We start from the raw sequence: 25,440 nt of genomic DNA, 5'->3' as shown, positions 1-25,440 counted from the left end.
ACAATTGATTCCAATTCTCTACAAACTATTTGGGAAAATCAGTGAGGAAAGAGTCCTACCAAACTCTTTTTATGACACAAATATGGAACCAATGCCTAAGTCAGGAAGAGACAAAATGGAGAAAGATAATTATAGACCAATTTTCTTCATGAATATAGATGCAAAAATTTAAATAAAATATTATCAAAAAGACTAATCTTTTATCACAAGAATAATACATTTTGATCAGGTAGGATTTATTCCATGAATGCAAATTCAATATTATGAAAACCATCAATAAAAATGATCACATCAACAACAAAACAAGCAGAAAACACATGATTATCTCAATAGATGCAGAAAAGGCTTTTGACAAAATACAATATCCATTCCTATTAAAAACACTAGAAAGTATAGGAATAAATGGAGTCTTCCTTAAAATAATAGGTAGCATCTATTTAATGCTCTAAGCAAGTATTATGTGTAATAGGGATAAGCTAGAGGCATTTCCAATAAGATCAGAGGTGAAACAAAGATGTCCACTATCACTCCTTTTATTCAATCTGGTGCTAGAAATATTAGCAGTAGCAATTAGAGAAGAAAAAGTAATCAAAGGAATCAAATTAGACAAAGAAGAGACTAAGCCATCACTCTTTGCATATGATATGATGATATATTTAGAGAATCCTAGAGAATCAAGCAAAAAACTACTTGAGACAATAAATAAATTTGGCAGAGTTGCAGGATATAAAATAAGCCTACATAAATCCTCGGCATTTCTATATATTTCTAATGAAATCCAACAGCAAGAGATGGAAAGAAAAATCCCATCTAAAGTAATTGTATAGAGTATAAAATATTTGGGAATCTACCTGCCAAAACAAATCCAGGACCTATATGAACACAACTACAAAACACTTTTCACACAAATAAAGTCAGATCTAAATAATTGGAAAAACATCAATTGCTCATGGTTGAGCTGAGTTAATATAATAAAGATAATAATTTTACCTAAATTAAATTACATATTTAGTGCCATACCAATCAATCTACAAAAAATCACTTTATAAAGCTAGAAAAAAAAATAGTAACAAAATTCATTTGGAAGAACGAAAGGTCCAGAACATCAAACAAATTAATGAAAAGAAATGCTAGGGAAGGTGGCCTAGCTCTACCAGATTTTGATCTGTATTATAAAGCATCTGTCATCAAAATTAGTTGGTACTGGCTGAGGAATAGATTAGTGGATCAATAAAATAGATTGGGTACACAAGACTCAGCAGTCAATGACTATAGTAATCTACCGTTTGATAAACCCAGAAACCCCGGTTTTGGGGATAAGAACTCAGTATTTGACAAAAACTGCTGGGAAAACTGGAATAAAGTATAGCAGAAACTGGGTATACACCATTATCCAACACCATGTACCAAAATTAAGTCTAAGTGGGTGCACAATCTAGGTATAAAGGCTGATACTGTAAGCAACCTGAGAAAGCAAGTGATAGTGTATCTGTCAGATTTGTGGAGGAGTTCTTTATCACCAAACAAGAGTTAGAGCATTATAAGATGCAAAATGGATAATTTGATTTTACATTGAAAAGTTTCTGTACAAAGCCAATGTAACCAAGAATAAGAGGGAAATGGGAAATTGGGAAAGAATTTTAACAACCAGTGTCTCTGATAAAGGTATCATTTCTAAAATATACAGAGAATTGAGTCAAATCTATAAGAATACAAACCATTCTCCATTTGATAAATGGCCAAAGGATATGAACAGGTAGTTTTCAGAGGAAGAAATTAAAAATATCTATAAAAATATGAAAAATGCCCTAAATCACTAGAAATTAGAGAAATGCAAATCAAAACAACTGTGAGATACCACATCTCACCAGTCAGATTGGCTAAGATGACAAAACAGGAAAATGACAAATGCTGGAGAGGCTGTGGAAAAATTAGAACATTAATGCATCGTTGGTAGAGTTGTGAACTGATTGAACCATTCTGGAGAGCAATCTGGAACTATGCCCAAAAGGCTATAAATAATTGCATACCCTTTGACCCAGTAATACCACTTCTAGGGTTGTATCCCAAAGAGTTCATAGAAGTGGGAGGAAGACCTGTATGTACAAAAAAATTTATAGCAGCTCTTTTTGTGGTGGCAAAGAATTGGAAATTAAGGGCATGGCCATCAATTGGGTAATGGCTAAATAAGTTGTGGTATATTAATGTAATGGAATATTATTGTGCTATAAGAATTGAGGAACAGATGGACTTCATATTTACCTGGAGAGTCTTATACAATCTGATGCTGAGTGAGAAGAGCAGAACCAGGAGAAATCTGTACACAATTACGGACACAACATATGTGTAATTAACAACTTTGATAGACTGGACTCCTCTCAGCAATGCAAGGTTATAACACAACTTTAAAAGACTCATGATGGAAAAAGATGTCTACATTCAGAGAAAGAACTAGAAAGAACTTGAGAGAAAAGAGTTTGAATGCATATTGAAGCAAACTACCTGCTCTCTTTCTTTTTCTTGCTTGGTTTTGTTTCCTGTTTCCCATTGTTCATTCCATCAGTTACAATCCTTCTTTACAACCTGGCTAATGTCTAATGTGAAAGTATTTGCAGATACTATACTTGACTGCATGTCGCCATGGGTGGGGGGAGGAGAAGAAGGGGTAGAAAATTTGAAACTCAAGGGAATGTGGAACTGAATTGTGTAAACTAAAAGCAAACAATTTAATAATGATAAAATTTTACTTGAAAAAAAAAGAAGTAATCCCCATGGTACAGTTACAGTAGGAGTGAGATGGAAGCAAAATCCTTCCCCTGATCAGCAATTTTGAGAGATAATTGATGTTTGACCTAATTTGAAAAAATTGGTTCACATATTTTCTGGTTATTCCTTCAGGTTGCTTTCAGAAAATTTCATGGCCCCTCAATTCTCTTCAAAGAGAGAATATTCTGCTGCTTATCTCTAAAATTAATGGAAGCCCCATCCAGAAAAATCCTTTTGTTTCTGTCTGTTTCCCAAAGACAGCCTTTCCTGTCACATAATCAACACATTGCTCTTCTTCAATTGACCTGATTCTGATGCTAGGAAGAACCTATGTAATCAAAGCTGGTCTATGGCACACCAAAGACACCTTGATAAACTCATTTATACCATCAGTTCCTTTAGTCAAAGCTGGTAAAGCAGAAAGGCAGAGTCAGGTGCAATATGTCAGGGGGAAAGCTCCTTTCTAACAGATATTATGGGGCCTCTGTTGATCAAAACACAAGCATGAATATCCCTTAAGTACTTGGTATGAATACAGTCGGTGTTCTGTTTTCAGTTATGACTATGATACAGTGTTAACTCGGAACAAATGATCAGTGAGAAGCTTACAAAATAAAATACCAAAAGTCTCACAAGCTCACTCTACAGGGGGTCATTTTGATTTTAACTGAATATAAAGATTTTTGAGCTTGAACTTCATAAACTATAAGCAACCAGTTGGGGTATATGAATGTAATGAAATTATATTGTACCATAATAAAGGATGAATATGATGGATTCATAGAAATATGAGACAATTCTTGCAAAACCATGCAGAGGAAAATGAGTAGAACTAGAACAATCTACACAACAGTAACAATAATGTGAAAAAAAACAAACGTCAAAAAAATCTCAGAGCACTGATAAAAACAGAATAATAGTAACTTCAAAAGAATGGAGATGAAACAAACCTCCCACCTCTTGACAGAGAAGTAATGGACAAGTGCTACAAAATGAAATACACATTCTCAGATGTGGGTCAGGTGTATATGTGTTTTGTTTGACTATATATACTTGTTATTAAAGTGAACTTTTAGGGAAGGAAAAAAACTATAAGATATAGGTTAGTGATAGGTATATTAAAATAAAAAGATAACAAAGTAAGAAAAAACATAATGTATATGTGTGTATGTGTGTGTATGTGCAGGTATACACACACAGAATTGATACCCACAAACATATCTGTAAGCATATATGCTTATATGTTATTTTTTTAATTTTACATTTTTTCTACATGTCTCATTCTTGTTCTTTGCATATAAGAATAATGCAATACTATAAAGAATTACATATAATGTCCCAAATGGTTTATATATTAAATATTTCCAGAACACACCTATATTCTAACCTTCTTGTGTTATATGAATAACCATTTTTTCTCAATATTTTGGATATAGAGTAATTCATAGAGATGTTTGAAAAAATTCTCTACATAATTTGCTACTAAATTTCTGTTTTATTCCATAATTAGGAACGACTTGATTGTTTTGGATTTTACTCAGTTATCTGAGTAATTGTTTTGTTTCTTCACTCCATCATCCCTATGCAAAGTACATTATAGATATACCTCATCAGTAATATTCATATATCTATCAAGCAGGCCTTCAAGCTTATAGCCTATATTACTTTGCTGCTTTTGAAATCCTACTCTAAATTCAAGTTCTTATTTAGTTGCATGCATTCCATTTCTTTATTCCATTTCTCCTGTTGATTCTAGGTGATTATATGTTGATTATAATAACTGCAACTATAAATGTTTTTTTTTAAAGGATTTCTTCATATATATAGGGATTTTTTTTCTGTTTTGTAATTTGGCATATTCAGATAATCTGACAGCATTTGAGATCACTCACATAAAAATGAGCACAAACTCATAAAATGTTACTACTTGTCCTGGTCTAATTTTAAATGTTTATGTGAAATGAAAAGGTAGCTCTTAAGTCTTTTAAGTGCTGAGCAACTAAACCTGATTGATATCCCATCACACTCTGTTGGAGGTAGTGATTGTGGTCAGGGTTATGTGTTATTCCCACATAAAGTGTATATGCACATGCATATTTGTTCAGAAAGATACAATTATTTTTTATTTTTATTTTATTTCATTTTCACTAGTTAGCATGAAACTTAATTTATAGATTTATTTTTTTTATTTACTAGATAGGACAACAAAGAGAAATGGATTGCAGACAAATAAAATACTACATCTTCAAGATCATTTGGTTTAATTAATTGATTTTATTGATGAATAATAAACTGTAGTCAAGAAAAAATGTATCACCTTCCCAAGTTCAACAAGCTAGCTAGTGACAGATGTGACAGAAAAACTTCTGATGTGCTAGTTCTCTAGTCAGTTTCCTTATGTATGGCCCCTTAGAGTTGTAATTCTCTGAAGATAAATTAGAGAAGATAACCAGTAACCTGGTAAGAAATATCTTGATCTAGCCTACTAACAACTCCCAATGACATACTAAAAGGACACTTAAAAATTATTCCATATTTTACAAAAAACATTCAAGTCAGTTATTTAACACTAAATTTTTGAAAATCTATTCATGGCTACAAAATTAGTTAGAACAAAGTAAGATTAATTTAACTGTCTTTTGTGCAAAATGTTTTGGTTTCTAACTGATACTGCTGTATTTGCTAGGTGTAGTGTTTTATTAATTTTAGAATTAGACTCAAGAAAATTGGTATCTTGGGATAGTGAAGTAATCATAATTGTTATCTTACGTATATTTGGGGACATTGGAAAAAAAATAGCAAATAGAAAGAAAGATGCCTTTTCTATTTAGGTTTTATCTATTTACACACCAAAACCTCTTTCTAAATGCATACTTCTTTTCTGCTTGCTGTATTAATACCTTTGGAATTACTTAAATGTCACCCGAAAAGCAAGAAAAATTCTGAAAACTGTCATGTGGATAGTGTAACCATGGAAACCTGAGCATCCACATGTGCTCAATAGAACTATCTAAATTTTGGCCTGGCAACTGGTAGAGAACAGATTTGATAGTGACAAAAACATGTGTTCCTTCATATATCAACAGGAGTTTCTCTGTTTACTACAATATAAGGCACAAATAACCAAGTCATGAATAGAATAAGCCAGAAATCACTTTGTATGTCCAATAATTGTATGGTTTCTAATCTCCTTTTTGTAGATAGTTCAAATATTACCTACCATTGCAGCTGGTTCAGTCTCTTTAGTTTTGTTTATATAAATCTGTTCCACTTTAACATGATTAGAAGTTATGGTAGGATAAAAACAACTACTTATTATACCTCCTTAGGTAAGTTTGCAGATATTGCTGCAATATGGATTTATAGTGAAAGTACCAACATTTCTGTGCTGAATCACTTTTAAAAGGGACAGATAATCTCAATCAGGGTTAAACATTTTAGTTCTAATTGTATTTCAGTACTATACTATTTTAAATACTGCTCTATCAAACGTTTTGACAGTTTGCTTCTTTCTAATTCCCCATTAGAGTTTTTATTTTAAGGGGCACCCTTATCAAACATTTCAAAACATAATTTTCTTTAATATTTGAAATATATGAAAGGGCTTTTAGTTTATTTGAAACTTAAGGTGGCTAATTGGAGTTCCTAAATTTATCATCTACATTAGTGAAAAAGAAACAAAAAAGAGAAAATATGAGACTATAGTCAGAGTTCATTGCTTGCAAATAATATTAATACAGAAAATAGCTCTACATGAATTCCCCAGAAAGAAGATTTATTCTTTTAGTTTTTATATCTGAATAGAAATTAATAACATTCATTTCTAGGTGAAAATGTTTTCATATGTTACAGCTGGCATCTTATGTTTACCATCAGGGGGAAATCTTTAAAGTAGAATATCAGCAAGTACTTAATCTCTTGAATTTCATTTTTAAAATATCTTTTATAAAGAATAACAAGGAGTTGATTTGTTTTGACTGTACCTCTCTTTTTATTTTATTGTTATTCTAAGAAGTGAAAAATATTCCTTAATTCTAACTCTCAGGATGTATTCATCTAATATTGATCCATTCTATTTGCCATATTATTTTTGAATGTGGTCAATACTTAAGAGACTTTGTGGGTGTGCATGTGTATCATGTGTATATTTAACAAATTACAGCCAGAATGAAAATGTATTCATTATATATGTTAGGGGGATAGAGTCATATTGAATAAAGTCTATTGTTTTTCTATAAACATCTTAGTAAAAGATAATATTTAGAAGAGAGAAAAGGAAAATGTCATTATCTCTGTAGTTAATCATTTTGTATTTTGAAAATATTAGGTTTGTTGCCTCTGTTAAATCACTCAAGTGAGACAGAATGATCCTGGAGTCAGAAAGACAGTTGTTCAAATCTGACCTCAGATGGTAGCTAGCTGTACGACTCTGGAAAAGTGACTAACCTTTGCCTATCTCAATTTCCTCAACTATAAAATAGGGATCATAATAGCATTTACTTCACAGGATTTTTGCAAGTATGAAAAGAGATAATACTTGTAAAGAACTTAGTATAAAGCAGGAATTAAATAAATGCTTGTGCCCTTCCTTCCTCAAGTGTGTATAGATATTAGAATGGCTTATCATATACAATATTATGCACATACTATGCATGCATGCATGTATACATGCATAAATGTGTGTATATGTGTGTATCTCTTATCTTACCCCTAGAAAATAAGAAGATAAAATGTATTTTGATACTTGCCATTGGTATGCCCATCTGGAATTTCAAGTAGAATATAACTTAGTATGGACTTTCATTACTAACAATGAGAATATCATCAGTTTAGACTTGGTCAAAATGGAAGTGCTTTGTGCTCTGATGCCCTCTGAGCTTTGATATGAAATGCAAACTAAGTAAGTACATTTCTGTAAAGGAGTACTGCCAAAGGCTTTTGAAATTCAACTTGTCTACTTTTTGGTCTTAGGCTTTTAAGTAAAATACATACATACATATGTATGTATGCATATATATATACATGTGTGTGTGTGTAAGTGTGTATTAAAGAAATCAAGTACCTTCCAAATTGCCCTAAGAGACAAACCCCAAATCCACAGGAGCAAAATACTTTTTGTGAACAACATGTTAAAAAGTGTGCTGATTCCTGAGGTTGTAGTCTCCCTTTTACTGGAGGTCTTCAAGCATAGCTTAGATGACCTTTTGTCATGAAATATTTGGATTAGAGATGGAAGAGACCAGTTCAATTATATATTAGGAAATAGATGCCCAGGTTCAATGAATTACAATTATCACTAAATATGAGAGGTGGAAACAACCTCAGTAGCCATCTTGTCTAATTCATACCTGAATGGAATCCCTACTACAACATCCAAAAACTGCTCATCTAGTCTATGCCTGGTCATCCAAAAGCGAGTGTGTGTGTGTGTGTGTGTGTGTTTGTGTAGTGGGGGATATACCTCCTTGTTTTATTTGTTAGGAATTCTTTGTTTTTCTTGACATTAAATCTAATTTTTTCCTGTTTACAACTGTCGATCATTTTATTCTTATCTGCCATCTGGGGCCAAATTCAACAAGTTGAATCCTGTGGTGTTCCCTTAACCTTTCCTCTAGGCTAAACATCTGCAATTTTTTCACTAAATCTTCATATGACATTGCTCAAGGTGCTTCACTATCCTGATTGCTTTAGCAACAACAGTAACAAAAACAACTCTCCAGCTTTATATTCTCAAACTGTTGCGAGAAAAATACTCCAGAGGATGTCTGACCCAAGTAGGGTGCAATGCAACTGTTACTTCCATAATTTTGGAAGGTGTGCCATTCTTAATGTATCCAAATAGCTCGTTTTCTTTTATTAGTTGCTATTGTTGACTCGCTGTACATGAAGCCAATGAAACCTAAGGGAATTATCAAATGTACCACACAATTGGGATTTGAACTTAAGTCCTCTCAACTCAAATAGCATTCTTTCTATAGGGGATAATTCAGAGGAAATTCCTTCTTGTTTGTCAGTTTAAGATCAACTCTCTGATTCTGTATTTATACCTTTTTTTGTATATCTCTTTATGATGTGTAAAACTCTTTGCTCATATTAATTAACTTTGTGAGAACCAGTTATATCTCTCATCTGCAGGAAAGGAAACCCAGACTCAGAAGGACTGAGTAGGACTTGCCTACCATAATTCAAGGTGTAAATGAGAGAGCTCAAAGACAAATTTTCTTACTTTTCCCCTTATGTAAAGTGAGATGTAAAGACTTTCAATCAACTCTAAGGATGGTATTTAAGAGTATATTGTAATGTAATCCCAATGACCCAGAAGTGTATGATTCTATTACAAGATTTTGCATGAATTCAAATGTTAATTTGGAAGCATATTATTAAGTTGCCTTGGACCCCATAGAATAATTAGATGGTCACTTTAGGCTGGTATGATTCATGTGAATTTCAGGAAGGGTACACACCCCTTCTTTAGTGATAGGACAGAACATTGACATTCAAGTATGCATTTTTTAAAAAGTACTAAATCCAGAGACTCAGTTGATCCATTGCTATCACAGAAAAATATCATGCAAGTTGAAAATCTTTTGTTTTTAAGCTCAATAATGACTCACTTCATGCTGTTTTGTAATTGTATGCTTTCAGAATTATTTTTTCATTGACATGACCAAATTGTCTCAAAGTGATGCTTAGTAGATGGAAAATTTGAAAAGTGCTCTAACAATGAGAAATTTTGCAAGTAATCACCAGAGTGAGTCACAGGCTTGACTGCTGTGCTGAACTGATGCATTTATTTTCCATGAAGAAACTTTTTTTTTCTTTTCTAAAAGCCATATCCCAATAATTACAGCTGCTTCCATTAGGAGATAGCACCAACTGAATAATGTCATTGGCCAATCTTTCACCTATACTTTGGTTTGCTAGGTTTATGGGCATATCTTTCACATTTCATTGGAAGAGTGTGATTAGAGGATATGCAAATCAACACCAACCATGAAATTATTATCCATAGAAACTGCATAGATAGTTTTCAGTCTCCCAGATTTGTGCCCAAAACTGTTATAGCATTGAAAGGAGAGATTTCACATCTTTCCATGTGTTTGTTTGTATGCACCTCTTGAAATGTGTAATGGTTAAATTTCAAATGCAAAAGAAATAGAAAACTTTGATATTTTAGTTTTAATTCTTTATCAGTTGTATTTAGTTTTAATTTGTATCATTTATGACTTCTCCTCAGAAGGAGTGAGGAATTTAGTACTATATAACCATTCTGAGTCAATAGCCCCTTTTAAAACAGATGTGCTTGGGTCTACCATTTGCATTCTGATCACATGGACAGATTATACGTTTAAAGGAATAAATAAGAAATGCCAATGATGATAACTATATTGATGATGAGAACAATAATAACATTTGTAGGAATAGGACTAGACTTGTTATTTCTTTGGTGCAGGTAATTCTTGAGTGAGGAAGCTTCTTCTCCCAGTGCAGATCACCATCTTTTCCTCAATTTGTATTCTTTAAAAGATGTTAAAAGCACTAACAAGGTAAGTGACTAACCTAGGTTCATTCAGGCAATATGTGTCAGAGGAAGAAAAGGAATACAGGTTTTCCTGACTTCAAGTCGAAATCTCTTTCCACTACTCAGTTCCACCTAACAGCATTAGGTTGTGTTTGCCCTTTGTTCTTGAAGAGGACCATGGCATCAGGAAGATGATGACATGACTTGCAGTTGATTTTGATTTGAGGGAGGGAGGACTGTGCAAGGTCATCAGCCTCACTTTCTCCTTCAGAGCAATCTGGATCCAGTGACCAGATATTCATCAGGATGACTGGAGATGGCCCAGGATGCAATGGGAGATTCTGGCCCTTGTAGGCTAAGGTCTTTTGAGGTTCTCACTTTGAATGAAATAATACCCATTCAGTGAATAGGTTTCTTTAAGTAGTTACTCAAGAAATGGCCCCTTAAAAAATCATATTGGAAGGGGAAGACCCTCAGGCTTCCTGGTTGAAAGAGAAGCAGTTACTATTTAGTGTTTACATTCACTCCATGTTAGGAGGGCAGGGACCTATTGTCCAATCTATAAACTCCAGAGTGAATTGGATTTAAGGCTTGGTCATTGAGAAAGCAATCTAGACAATAACAGCACTAAAAACAACAACAAAAAGTAATATACATACACATAGCTCAATAAGATTTTTTAAGTACTCTAAACCAGGAAATGTATTACAGGCAGAGAACTAGAAGGCCTCAGAGACCAACTGGTTTTTCATTTTGTAGGTGAAGAAACTGAGCACTATGGGGATTAAGTAATTTGCCAGAAGTGAAAGAGATATTAAGTGCCAGAGGTGGGATTTTAATCCAGTGACCATGAAGTCACTTCACCACTGGTTATGGCTCCCCTTCCTGCCCTCCACCTCCATTATTAAATGCTCATCATTTCAGAACACAGTTATGACAGCCTTTGAAGAAAATCTCCTTTTCCAATATGTACATGAGTGCTAGTGTATCACTGCTAGACAAAAAATTAGAAATTGTAATACTATGAAGATAGCTGTCCCAAAGGAGCATCTGGAATGACAGGCAGTTAAGAATGGGAAGTGAGTAGAGAACTGTATGCTTCAATTTCTGGACATCATGCAAAGGCTACCTAGAAAGCATCACTGGTTAATGTGAATGGTATTTTAAAAGTAAGCATCTTTTTTTTTAACCTGCTCTTGCTGACGGAAGATACATATTTTATGCAGCTTTAGTGCTTTGCTGAGTAAAGATATATTTCTGAGCAACTCCCATGCCTGAATCTTCATTTGCTGCATGGCCTTCAACAACAAGCTACCCATTCAAGCTTATAATTCCATTTTCCCCCACACATTTTTTATATGTTATATTTTCAGATGAAGTGTCATCTTGCCATTCTGCTGTCTAAAGTTAATTGTGTGTAACCAAGCTCAGGTACTAATAGTCAAACAAAAACCAAAAGGGAAATGTGAGAAAATAAGGTCCTCACAATGACCCACATTGCCAAGAGCCCAGTTTTTCCCCTTGCTAAAATATTGTTAATTGAATTAGATGGACCTGTAAAAATACTATGCTTTTTCTGTGACTTTAGTTGTCACTTAATTTCTTCCAGTCCCAGTTTCCTAATGTGTAAAGTGGGAAAAATAATAGTATCTGCTTTACTTGACTATTGTGAAAATCAAATGAGATAATATATGTAAAGCACTCTGTAAACTTCAAATAAATCTATAAATATGATTTATTATTATAATAATCAGCATCCTCATTTCTCCGTGTCTCTCAAAATGGCAGCCTATGTGTCAATCTTGACTACTCAAACTCACTAAGCACATATATTTAATTCATTAAAAGATCTTGTAAATTCCATAATCACAACATTTCCTGTATATTTTCTACTTATCATAGTTTGAGCACTTAACACCTCTCACTTGGACTACTGCAATAGTCTTTTGATTGTTCTCCACCTATCCCCAGATCAGCTGCCAGTGACTTTCCTAAAGCACCATATTCATAGCTAAATAATGTATAACATTTCTATAGTGCTTGCTATGCATCAGGAACTATGTTAAGTATTTTCAAATATTATCTCATTTTATCCTCACAACAACCTTGGGAGGTAGCTGCTATTATTATCATTCTCAATTTTATACACCAAACACTGAAACAATTAAAAGTGAAATAACTTCCCCAGGTTCAAACAACTAGGAAGTGTCTAAGGAAAGATTTGAACCTAGATCTTCCTGGCTTCATGCCTGTGCCTCTATTTAGTGCATCACCTAGCTGACCCCCTAAGTGTGACTATTCTTACCTCTCTACTCAATCAACTCCAGTGGCTGCCTATTACCTGCATGATTGAGGACAAAATCCTCTGTTTGTAATGTAAAACCTTTCATAACCTGATCCCTTCCCTTCTTATTTTTCCAACCTTCTTATAATTTATTCTTAATGACTGAATATATGATCTGTTATATTAGCCTACTTGCTGTACCTCACACAAGATACTACAATTCCCAACCCTGGGCCTTTGAACTTACTGACTTCCATGTCTTCTTTGCTACCAAGGCCTAGCTTTCCTGGATTCCTTAAATACCATATTCTATAGGAGCCTTTTCCTACTTCCCCATTCCTCAGTTTCCAATACCTTCTCAATATTGCCTTCTACTTTCACTGTATGTATCTTGTATGTACACATTTATTTTGATGTGGGAGCTCTGCAAGGGTAGAGACCATGTTTTTGCTTTTTTCTATACCCCTGCCCTAGCACAGCTGCTGGCACATAGTAAATACTTTTTTTTTTTCTTTTTGGGAGGTCAATTGGGGTTAAGCGACTTGCCCAAGGTCACATGGCTAGTTTTTGTGTTGTGTCTGAGGCTGGATTTGAACTCAGGTCCTCCTGACTCCAGGGCCAGTGCTGTATTCATGCACCACCTAGCTGCCCCACATAATGAAAACTTAATAAATATATGTTGACTATGACTACCTAAATGAATGCCTATTGTTCAGATTATGACATGAAGTTCGTTGGGTAATCTATGAAGCTCATCCATCAGTATATTTATATCTTTTATAGACGATGAAAATAACAAGGATTTAGGCTCACAATTGAACAGCAGGACAGAGGACTGAAATGCCTTCGATGAAGTTAAAAGCTCCTTTAATTACTCCAAATGTCTAGCTGAAACAGAAGTCTATCTTGAATGCCACTATGTGAATGGTGCTATTTTATGCTATTATACATATTACATATGTATTTTCATACAACACTAGTCTCCAAAGAATTAAAAATGAATATCACTCATAGGGAAATGCAACCATGTTATCAGTATGTGCAGGCTACCTTACATAACACCCAAAACATTCTAAAGAATTAAGGTAAAGAATGCCATTTGAAAAAAAAATGGATGACCAGACCAGAGAAGTGTGAGATGCCTGATGAATAGAATGTTTGCTTCATTTCTGTCACAGCAACATTAGAAGAAAATGAGCAAATCTTTGAGCATATTGGATAGACTCGCTGCAATCTTATAGCAGGATATGGACAAAAGACACATAGGAATGGGTAGCAAAGAAGCTTACGATCTTTGCTATTGAAAAGTATATACATATCAGTGAGGTTATGAATCAATTTGAATATTTGAATATAATTATGTTTATAAATAATACTCATAGCAGTAATGATGATGTTAGTTTTAGTCTGAAAGATGCAGTTCTGGGAACAAGAAAAACTATTTCTTCTGAAGGTAGTTCACTTGAAGATAATTGCCAGAGCTCTCTCATGATATGGAAAGGGATGGAGATTATTTTTATTAATATAGGGATCTCCCCAATGATGAAATTCATAGTCCCATTTAACTTCATGAAATTAAGGTGTCAGAACATTATTAAACAGAGCATATTTGATCAGAAATATAATAAACTGCTTACTACTGTGGTATTACTTCTGTTTTCTAATAGGAAGTTTTTTTGAGAGTATGGACAAGTTTTGTTTCATTTTATTTTATTGTCTTTATATTGGCAATGTCTAGCATGATTACTTACACATAATAAATCTTCTTAATAAACATAACAATGACAATGAATGCTCATCAATTTGAATATTTAGGATTGGCTCCAAAAGTCATAAGTAACTACCTCTCCCTTTTTATTATTCCTGTGTCCACATATTTCTATGTATATAAAAGAAAATATTGTATTTAGGAATGTGAGAATACTTGAATGATATTTTATGGACAACACTATGGATTTTTCAAAGAAATATGGAAAAGGAATATTTAAAAGTTATTGGGAAATGTTTATCTTGGAAAAAAGAAGTGGAGGTGGGCTGGAGTGGGCTGAGGTGGGAATGAGACATGGGGAAAGCAGCAGAATAATCATGGATTGTCGTGGGGCAGAGGGAATAGGCTCATCTCCTGGTTCCTAGAGAGTAAGAATAAAAGGAATGAAGTAAAGTTGCAGAGAAACATATTTTAGCTCAATACGGGGTAAAAGTAGATAACATTTAAATAAAATCCAAAGCAGAAAGAACTTCCTTAGGCAGTAGTTGTTTTTATCACTAGGAGGTCTTCTCATGGAGTTTGATTCTCTGTTTTTAGAGACATTTTAGAGGGTATGGTTTCTTCGTGCGAAGAGTTGAATGACATGGCTTTTACTTTCCTTTATGAATCAGGGAAACTATGATTCTATAAATAATATTACTTTTGGGGGGAGTTTTGAAAAAATGCTTTATTTTGAGGAAGGAATTTTAATGGTTAATATTTACTTTATTCATGCCTATATGTGTTAATTAGAAATATATTTCATTATACATAGAAATTTAGAATCATTTGTTATCAAAATAGGTCACTGACATTTTAATAAATTTAATTACAAAAATAACTGGTTAGAACACCATAGTTAGGAGATTTAATTGAAATATTAGAATACATATAATTATATATTGGTATTATATATTCATGGTTGTGATGATGAAAAAGTATGCTTCATGGAAAATAAGTAGATTCACCCTATATTATCACCTTTAGCCATTTAATTGGTGAATATTAGATCATCTATACCAATTAGTCTGTATTCAAAGCAAGCTGTCATTCTCTTATTTGTGTTGGATTGTAATAAAGGTCTTACAGTATAAAGCTTACTGAGTTGGCAGAACATGACCCAAAATAAAAAAAAAAACAATGTTGTAATATATTTCAAATCTGCAATTAACATTTTAGCCAGTTAAATTCAGCATGCTTATTAAGCACTGACTACAAGGCAGATGGATCTATGTGAATCTGTAACCATATTTTCAGAATACTCTAATTATTTCCTTTTCATATACATACATACACACATTCAAACACAAAAACATATGTTTATACACATATGTGTGCATATACAAACATGCTAATTTAGATAATTTGTTCTACTTGGTAAATAAAGTATTGATGCTGGTCATCTTTATATTGTTGTAAACGTAAAAGAAATTATCCGTTACCTTAAAGCACTCTATTAATATAAACACCATCATTATCTCTTAATCAATGGTGGCTGAATATGGTGTGAATGTTGAGAAAGTCTAAATACTTTAAAATGGTTAGTAAAACATTGTTTTGTGTATCATGTTTGCCTTAAAGGCAGTCAATTATGTCTATATTTTGCACATCATGTTCTCTGCTCTAGTTAGGAATGCTTCCTGTCTTTGTTTCTGACCATTTTCATAGAAGTTCAGTTTTTTGTGTTTTTTTTTTTTATGTTTACACATGCTAATTAAAACCTGTTTTCACAGGAACACCTAATTAGCTAGACTTTCTTTTGATTTAAGTAACTTGAAACTCATGAGTTCCAATAAAGCTTGATTCAAGAATTTGGCAGGAGGGGGATAGGCTAGGAGGAAAGGATTAGATTTGGAGAGAGGGGACCTATGTTCAAAACATGCTCTGCTCCTTTTTTTTCCCTAAGTAGTCTTGGGTAAATCATTTATCTTCTCTAGTCCTCAATTTTCTCATCAAAGAAAAAATAGAATTGGAATACAATATCTTTAAAGTCCCTTATTGCTTTGAATCTAATTACATAGGTCTATGAAATAAGCATGTTAAATCTATGCACTGCTGCTCCCTTCTGACCATTCCATATTTACTCATCACAGTTATATTTATCTATATTTTTCTGTAGAAGATGTCTTTTTTCCAGCATTTAAATAGTAAGATCCTTGAGAGGCTGGAAAGTCTGTTACATAGTAAGTAGTAGAAGAAAACTGATTTGACTTGTTATTCAGTCATGTCCAACTCTTTGTGACCCCTTTTGGGGTTTTCTTGGCAAAGATACTAGAGTGTTATTTCCTTCTCCAGCTCATTTTACAAATTAAGAAATTGATGGAAAAGGACTGAATGACTTGCCCAGGGTTACATAGCTAGTAAATCTCTGAGGCAAGATTTGAGCTGAGATCTTTCAGACTCCAGATTCAACACTCTATCCGTTAAACCACCTGGTTGCCCATTGGTCTGTTAGTCTACAAAAATGAATTCTTTTCTCAATTACCTCTCTGGAAGTAAGCTTTTGCATTTGTAAAATTAATAGATTGGATGAGCAATCATCTCTTATCTTACTTCTAGTTCTAGAATTTCATGACACATTAAACATTCCATAGTAATCCACAAGTGTAATGCATAGAATAAGTACTCAACATCTACATGCCTTTATAAATACATATCCATATATATGCATATATGTCAACTACACACATAATAATAGTAAATTTAGAAAAAAATAAAATTGTTGCATAGACTATGGGACTTCGTATTCATAAATCATTACTTGTTATCTGTACAAGCAAGTTTTATAACATTCTTGCATATATCATTAGATTTATATAAGAATAGATAAACATATATTTGGTCAAATTGGGAAAAAAATCAATTATTCTAAATTCAGTATCCCACCCAAAACTTTGAATTAGGTTCATTCCAGTAATGGTAACCATTTCAGAATCTCAACATGCCACTGAATTAGAAGATGTTTGTTGAATGGGACTTATAATAGATTTTAAAGCTTCATAAGCAAATATAATTGTGTGTTCAGTGTTTATTGTAATTATTATATTCATTATTTTAAATTTTAGAAAATTCCATGTTATTATACCATAAAGATTTTAATTGAATAATTTAAAATATTTTCCTATTACCAAAGGAACTGATGATGCATGCATTATGGTCAAAGCATTTCAAAGATAGTCCCATTGTAAAAACATAGTTTCATGTAATCTTTTAAGGAAGAAAGAAAAATAAAATTCACACATTGTAATCTTTTTGAGGGTTGAGGCTGTGTCTTATCTATATTTTGTGTCTCCCAATTATTAAACTAACACTACTTTAAATAAGGAAATGATATCCCATTGAACCAATGAAGAAATTTTAGACATGAGTTTTTAAAAAGTAGTTCAATTATATATTTTTAAAGTCTTTCTATATTATCAAAATTGGTAAATTCCAAATTAACTATGCCTAAAACCTCCAGATCCTCTTGGCCTCTTCTTTCTCTCTCACTTCCCTCACCAAACCTTTGTCATATTGTGTCAATTCTTTTGCTGTATTATCCCCAGACTTTACTTCTTAATCTACATTTCTACTTTGTAGATTCCTATATAGGCCCTCCTTACAAAACCTGGATGATGGCAGTAACTTTCCCACTAATCTCTACCATTTCTAATTCATTCCAAATGCTGCTATTGCAATAAACTGTTCAATTTATTGGTTTGTCACTCCTATAGTGTTGAATTTTCCAATGGCTCTTTTTCGCCAGATAATTAAATTGAATTTTTTTTTAATCTGGTAGGCAAGACCCTTTCAAGTAAGGCAAATTATCTCAGTTATTCTATCTACTAATCATATCCTTGGACAAATCACTTAAACTTTCTGGGTCTCATTTTCCGCATCTGTACAATAAGATTAGATTAGATGATCTTGAATCCTATGATTTTATAACATCACTTTCTTAACTCACTTTATTCCCTATTGTATACATGTATATATATGTACATACACACACATATATGTGTGTGTATATATATATATATATATAGTATATATACATATACCTCATCCTTTTCCATGTCTCTTTCTTGGATCTTTCATTTCATCACTGCCTATAGAAATTCTGCTTGTTCATTAAAACCCCTCTTAAGTGCTAACACTTCATAGAATTCCTCCCCTTTGCCTCCTGTCAGAAAACATCCATCTTCTGCCTGTGCATAGTATCATGGGCCCCTTTTTTACTCTATATTAATTATCTGTGGCTATATCATATGTCAACATTAGACTGAATGATAGGTGTGAGTCTTCTCAATCTTTTTTTTTGTCTTTCTCCCCAGACTACCAGGATATTTGACACATGGTAGGTACATGTTAGACATATAAGTGACATGGTGGATATAGTGCAGAACTTGGAGTCATAAAGACCTGAGTTTGAATCCTTCCTCAGACACTCATCAAGTCAGTTCATCTCTCTTTGCCCTTCTCAATTTTCTCATCTTTAAAGTGAGGATAATAATAATACATATTTAATAGGCTTGCCGTGAGGATGAAATGAATTAAACTATGTAAAGCACTATGTATAACATAAAGTATTATATTAATATAATCATCATATCTTAATCAGTGGTGGTTAAATTTGATGTGAATAGTGAGAAAGTCCACAAACACATACTTGCTAGGATATACATGCATGCATGCATGTATGCATGCATATGTCCATACATGCTTACACATACATATGTGTGTCTGTATATATATGTGTGTGTGTGTATGCTCAATTCTCTAATTCACAAAATGTGGATGGTGAACTAAAAGATCACTGAAATCCCATCTATGAAATTCTATAATACAGATGTGACCAAAGTAAAGAATCTAAAATTTGAGTTAGATTCTAGTGCTTTTCATCTCTTTAAAAATTGTTTGTGTATAATATGACTAATGCTACTAGCTATTTTTCTCCTTACAGGCCATTATAAACTGGGGGGGCAGGACCCCCCCTGAAAAAAACAAAAACAAAAAAAACCTGCATCTTTGGGATTTTGGATTTAATTGTATTCCTAAAGAGATTTGTATTGGACATATTTCACCAGCATTTAATTTACATTCTACACCTTTAATCTTTCTAAATATTACTATTTTACAAAGGTTAATTTATCCATGAAAAAGATACTTGTCAGTTATTAAGAAGTATAACAATACAAAAGAAGTTGGGAAACTAAATTGCTCCCTTGATAATATTTTAGATTAATCTATTACCTTCATTATCAAAGGAGAAATCGTTTTGAATTAAGTGCTGCCAACCATTACAGAAAATTTCTTCTCTAAAATTGTTTGATTTAAAGTTTCAATTATCTTTTTGTAGAAAACCTAGGCAATGACCTCAAGTAGAAAATTTTAAAGATGCAATGAAATAGGGAAGTGTTTAAGTGTTTTCACATTAAAATGCCAAGTGAATACTTTAAAATAAAACATTAATGAAAGCATAATTCTTGGTAAATTTCCTCTTTTAATTTGAGCTCACATTGTAAACTATGAAAATTTTGACTGCAAATAACCTTAAAGGATGACTTTTATACAAAAGTAAACTTGGAGGAAGATGTTAAACTTATTTGACTCCCATTTCCTGTTTTCCATTTTCTCCTTTATTTCAGTTATATCTGTCTCATTTTGTGGCTGGGTTCATTTATTTCATCTTTTACTGTATTTTATCATCTCCTTATTGTAGATAGATAAAAAAGTGATATTGCAAATGTAGCTTGATGCTCCCAACAAATGAACAAACTAGAAAAAGAGTAAGAGGAAAGTTTGGTAAATGCATCTCATTTCAAATTCACTTGGGTCTAATCCCACTCAATACTAGGTATGTTTCTATGTTGGTATGTGTTCAAAACTTACCATTGACACAAGTCAACAATTGGGAGCTTGGTTGACTTAACTAATGTAGTAAGAATGATATTCAAGTGCTAATTTCTTCTGATAGCTATTATCCCTGGCTTAAAATTACTTCTTTCAAAATGTTCTTTTATGACCACACAGTAAAAATGTCATCCATTCAACAGAAAATATCACTGCCATTCAGAAAAAAAAATAGCATGTAAATAGGTAATTATGAAAGCAAGGGAAAGGTTTTCTCCTTAATTGTGTAAAGTTGATCCATATGCATAATAAAAATACTGCAGGCATTTAAGGAACGTTTACACAGCCCTAGCAAAATGTGAAGTGGAGCAATTATCCAGTAAATAACAGCAATATAGTCAAACTGATTTTCCAGATCCTCTTCTTTTTTCTCCTTCCTTCCTTCCTTCCTTCCTTCCTTCCTTCCTTCCTTCCTTCCTTCCTTCCTTCCTTCCTTCCTTCCTTCCTTCCTTCTTTCCTTCCTTCCTTCCTTTCTTCCTTTCTTCCTTCCTCCCTTCCTCCCTCCCTTCCTTCTTCTTTTTCTCCTTTTCTTTTTCTCTTCATTCCTTAATTCCTTTTGTTCTGCCTTCATCCCTGGGTTTCTGCCTTCAGACATTTCTCTTTCTGGGGGAAAAAACTGTGTCAGAATTATATGATTTGCCCATATCACGATTCTCATCTCACTAACAATTGAATACTCTCTACGTGGAGTTGGCCATGCTTTTATTTTCAATTGAATTTAACCAAATTGTGTAATTTCTTTTCTTTTTTTCTCCTCTGGTCCTTTCAGAAGGCTTTATTGTTCATAGATTATTTATAACTATGTTCTCTGGTTTGAATTTTAAGTTTCGTAATTTACCCATTGTTTTCCATCAAATAAAATGAATAGGGAAAGGTAGATTCCTTTACACTAATTTAAAAAAACACTTTTCTTTTGCAAAGAGCTAATCATGTGGTATACATTAATATTTGCAATAAATATAAATATTATTTCCTAATTTGAAAAAAACAAATAAAAGTAGTAATAAAACTTAGTAATTCATTGACTTTCCAAAACTATTATAGCAATTAGATTAAAGAGTTATTAATTATTCTATTTTTTCCCCCTTGGAATGTGTACTTTTACTTTTTGGAATTAGAATTTGCTTAAAAATTGGAGAAACACTCTGCTAGTTACTTGTGTACCAATGAGTCCTTAGGAAATTTCCTGAACTCTTATGGGGGGTGGGGGGCAACTGACACTCAGAAGAGCCCAGGAAAGTATGGTCTCAGAGAAGAGATATCATGTCAAATGCAGGAGCATGACAATGGGGTAGACAAAAGGTAATAATGAGCTGCACAAACTTATTTTTCAGGCTTCATTTTTGTTGCCTACAAATTAGGGGGTGAGGTGAATTAGATGATCTCGTAGGTCCCTTCTAGCTGTAAATCTATATTGATCCTTTTGTTTCCTCCAAGCATCTCATCATTATGGTGATTGTTGATCTAGAAATTTAATATAATTTACATTGAAATTACATTCATTGAAACATTTTATCCGTTGGAAGCAAGCCAGATAATACAAGAAAGTGAGAACTTTTTATAAAAATATATATTAAACTAAATGTATTTTGAAGCGAACATATTTTTTCCTAAACTTACCATTATATTCTTAAATTTTTCCTTCTTTTTTTCTTGATTTTAAACTTTTCCAGTTTTTTCCTAATTGTTGAAGCTGTTTTCTACCCTGACTAGTGTAGGACTATGCATTTGTAATATCTTTCCATAGGTAATAAAAATAAAAATGAGAAAAAAATAGGAAATTGACTCTGGATTAAATTATGAGATCTAGTACTATGTTATGAGGATGTGTTTAATGTCAGGTTAGATGTGACCCTGGCAACAGGATACATAATTCCCAGTCAAACCATCTTGGGTGGGAGACAAAGCAATTGATAACCTGAGTCACGAGATACCAGAATGAATTGTAAAAAAAAAAAAAAAGATGAATTAATAAGAATCCATTTTACGCTTTGTTTTCTTTCTTGTTAATCTTTCATTTAAGTCTACTTCCGAATCCTTAAATCTGTGGGTCATTAAACTCTACTTAGTTTTCCAGTATTTGTCTTTTTACTCCACAGTCCTTGTGGATAGAAATAAAAAGTGAAATTTACAAATGTATACCTCAACATGCTTATAGCTATACATTTAAAAGAATATCAGACATGTATTGCTGATTATTTTCTAGATACAAAGCCTATAATATAAATTAGATACTAACAAATGCAATGAATATGTGCCTTTGCTATGTGGCAGAGTTGGAGGCTATGATCACCAATTTTGCCTCTCCACATGTAATATTTCTAATGTTCTACTGAGTCTCATTTTGGACTCATGGTAATTTTCATGACCTGCTCCTACTTATTGAAGAGGTGATGGGATTCAGAATGGAAAGATGTATGAATCATTTCCCCCAGCCCTAAAAAGACTATATCTACCACATGGGGTACAGATTTCTTGGGGAATATATCAATGACTTTCAGGTTTAATTCAGCTAGTTGAGGAACTTCCATTAAGGTAGTTAAGTGAGAAGTGTTTACTTCTTAAATGGATCACTTTTGTGTACATTGCAATTAGGGCAGTAGACCTAACACAATAATTTAATTCAGCAGGACCTATATATGTTTCCTACATGTCTTCATTTCAAAGGAACAATGACTTTAACAAAGAAGTGGTAGCAGCAGTAGCAGGGATAAGAGTGGGAAATACATGACAGTGACAGACTTGAAAATGACAATGTCAGAAATGGTACTGGTAGCAGTACAACATAATGATGAAATTTCCATTGCTCAATGAGAACGAGAGATTGGGCAATGCCAAAATTCATGCTAGTCTGTGAATGGACATACTTAGGCAGTGAATCAGAATAGAGACACCACACAGTCTGTCAAGAGAGAAACTAGTGCTAGACAGAGAAGCAAACTGCCCAGAAACATAAATTGATTAGTAATTTGAGATATAAGATGAGAAGAACTGTTTCAGGAAAAGAGTAAACAGAATTTTGGGGATGAAGCTGGGGATTGGGGAGGAGGGGGCAACTGACACCCAGAAGAGTAGGGATGAATAAGTTCAGAAAAGAGATATCATGTCAAATGGGGTGGAGGGAACCAAAGAAAAGGTAAAGGTTAATAATGACCTATACAATCAGGGAAACAGGAAAATTTCTACTATGTTCTACTATGTTAATATATTCTTTATCAGCTACAGTAATTGGTATTTCAAGGAGTGAAACCCAACAGGAAAAAGGGGGGAAGAAAGAAAGATTTACAAAGAAATAATATAGAAGCCATATTCAAAAGTCAACCACAAATTGGTATTTTAAAAGGTTTAATTTTATGAGGAATACAGAAACTAATTAAAAAGTATCACAGTAATGAATCAAAGAATAAAAGTCATGAAGAAACAAAAGTGGATTATGTCGAGTTCAAATACCACCTCAGGCATTTTCTAGTTCTGTGACTTTGGGCAAATTTTTCACTGGAAAATGAACAGAATCCCCCTCCCAAGATTTTTCTGAGGTCCAAATGAGATCATAAGTATAAAGTTATTAATAAATAGAGATATAGAAAAAGAACTACATAAAAGATAGCTATCATCATTACCATCATAATCAAAGTTGATTTTTCCCCTCCTCCCATGCTAGGAAATTCATATTTCACTGGCATCAATCTCTGTCTCAAGTGAATTCTGGGGGACAGAATGGCCCCAGATACATGCCTGGACCCTTTGTTTCAGATATTCTCTGGAAGCTTTCTCCACTGTCCTCTGTTCCTCAATTTTCTCACTATGTACTCTCACAGCACAGAGCCTTCTGGTCCCTGCCAGAATAAGCTTATACCCTTTTGGGTTTTCAAAGGCACTGAAAGGAGGGTACAAGGTGGCTAGGCAAAGATGAATTCTTTTGCAATGAAGTGGGCAAGCTTGTGAAGCTCTGCAAAGTATAGTGTGTGGTGAAGGAAGAGGTGCTGAGTTAGAGATTGGTGTTCTCTGCTGTTAGTCCATTGCCTTTTTACCATGTTTGGGTTCTTGGCATCCTAGATCATGGAGATGGCTGAAATTGTTTTATCTCATATGCCTAGTTCTTATTTTGAAGATATTTGAGGGTTGTGAGGATCAAGAAAAAAAAACATACATACACACACACACACACACACACACACACACACACACACACACACATATATATATATATATATATATATATATATATATATAGAGAGAGAGAGAGAGAGAGAGAGAGAGAGAGAGAGAGAGAGAGAGTCCTGTTTCAGTTGATCATATGACCCATGACAAGGTGAATGAAAAATGTTGAAGGATCTATGGAGAAATAACTTCATTAATGTGTTATTGGTAGAGCTGAGTTGATCCAATCCTTCTGGAAAAAAAATTTGAATCTATCCACCAAAGTTACTGAACTGCACATACCCTTTTCAAAATTCAGTCTTACCACTACAAGGCCTAGACCACAGGGAAATCTAAGAAAGAAGAAATGATCCATCTTACAAAAAATACAGCAATTCTTTACGAGGTGGCAAAGAACTATATTCTAAGTAGGTATCCAATTTGGGCATGGCTGAAAAAAATATTTTTTTTATATCTTCAAATGAATAATATTTTAGTATAAGAAATTTTGAATGGATGGTTTCTGAGAAACTTGATAAAATTTGTATGAATTGATGGAGAGTGAAGTGAGCAGAACCACAGTGTCATGACAACAGTATTGTAAACATAATTTTTGAGTGGTAAATATGATTTTATTTTATTAATTACTTTAAACTTAAATACTAAGAAATAATACACAATGGTAAAAGAAAAAGAAACATATAAACTTGATTACTAAACCTTCAATAATGCAAAATAAGAAGAAAAAACAAGCATTTCCATGTGCTTATCAGAATGTAGATTCAAAATATATAACAACAGTTTCTGTTTCAAGAAAGCCTATATAATACGTATATATTCCACAATGTGTTCCGAACTGGCCATCTTTTTTTCTTTTGCTTCCTTCTTAGTTTTCTTTTGTTCTTCACTGTGCACTTTTTACTTTGTTCTTTTTTCCCCTCCCCCCATACCAAGAAGACTTCAATTAAGCATTGGGATACATACACACACATTTATACACACAAACATATAGATATGTATATACATGTACACATGCATACACACACACATATATACACACAAACATATAGATATGTATATACATGTACA

Source organism: Petaurus breviceps, unplaced genomic scaffold (assembly GCF_028583685.1).
Source record: "Petaurus breviceps papuanus isolate PSGF00001 unplaced genomic scaffold, PetGlider_PUasm1.0 38, whole genome shotgun sequence".
Lineage (NCBI taxonomy): Eukaryota > Metazoa > Chordata > Mammalia > Diprotodontia > Petauridae > Petaurus > Petaurus breviceps.
This window is presented reverse-complemented; position numbering follows the sequence as displayed.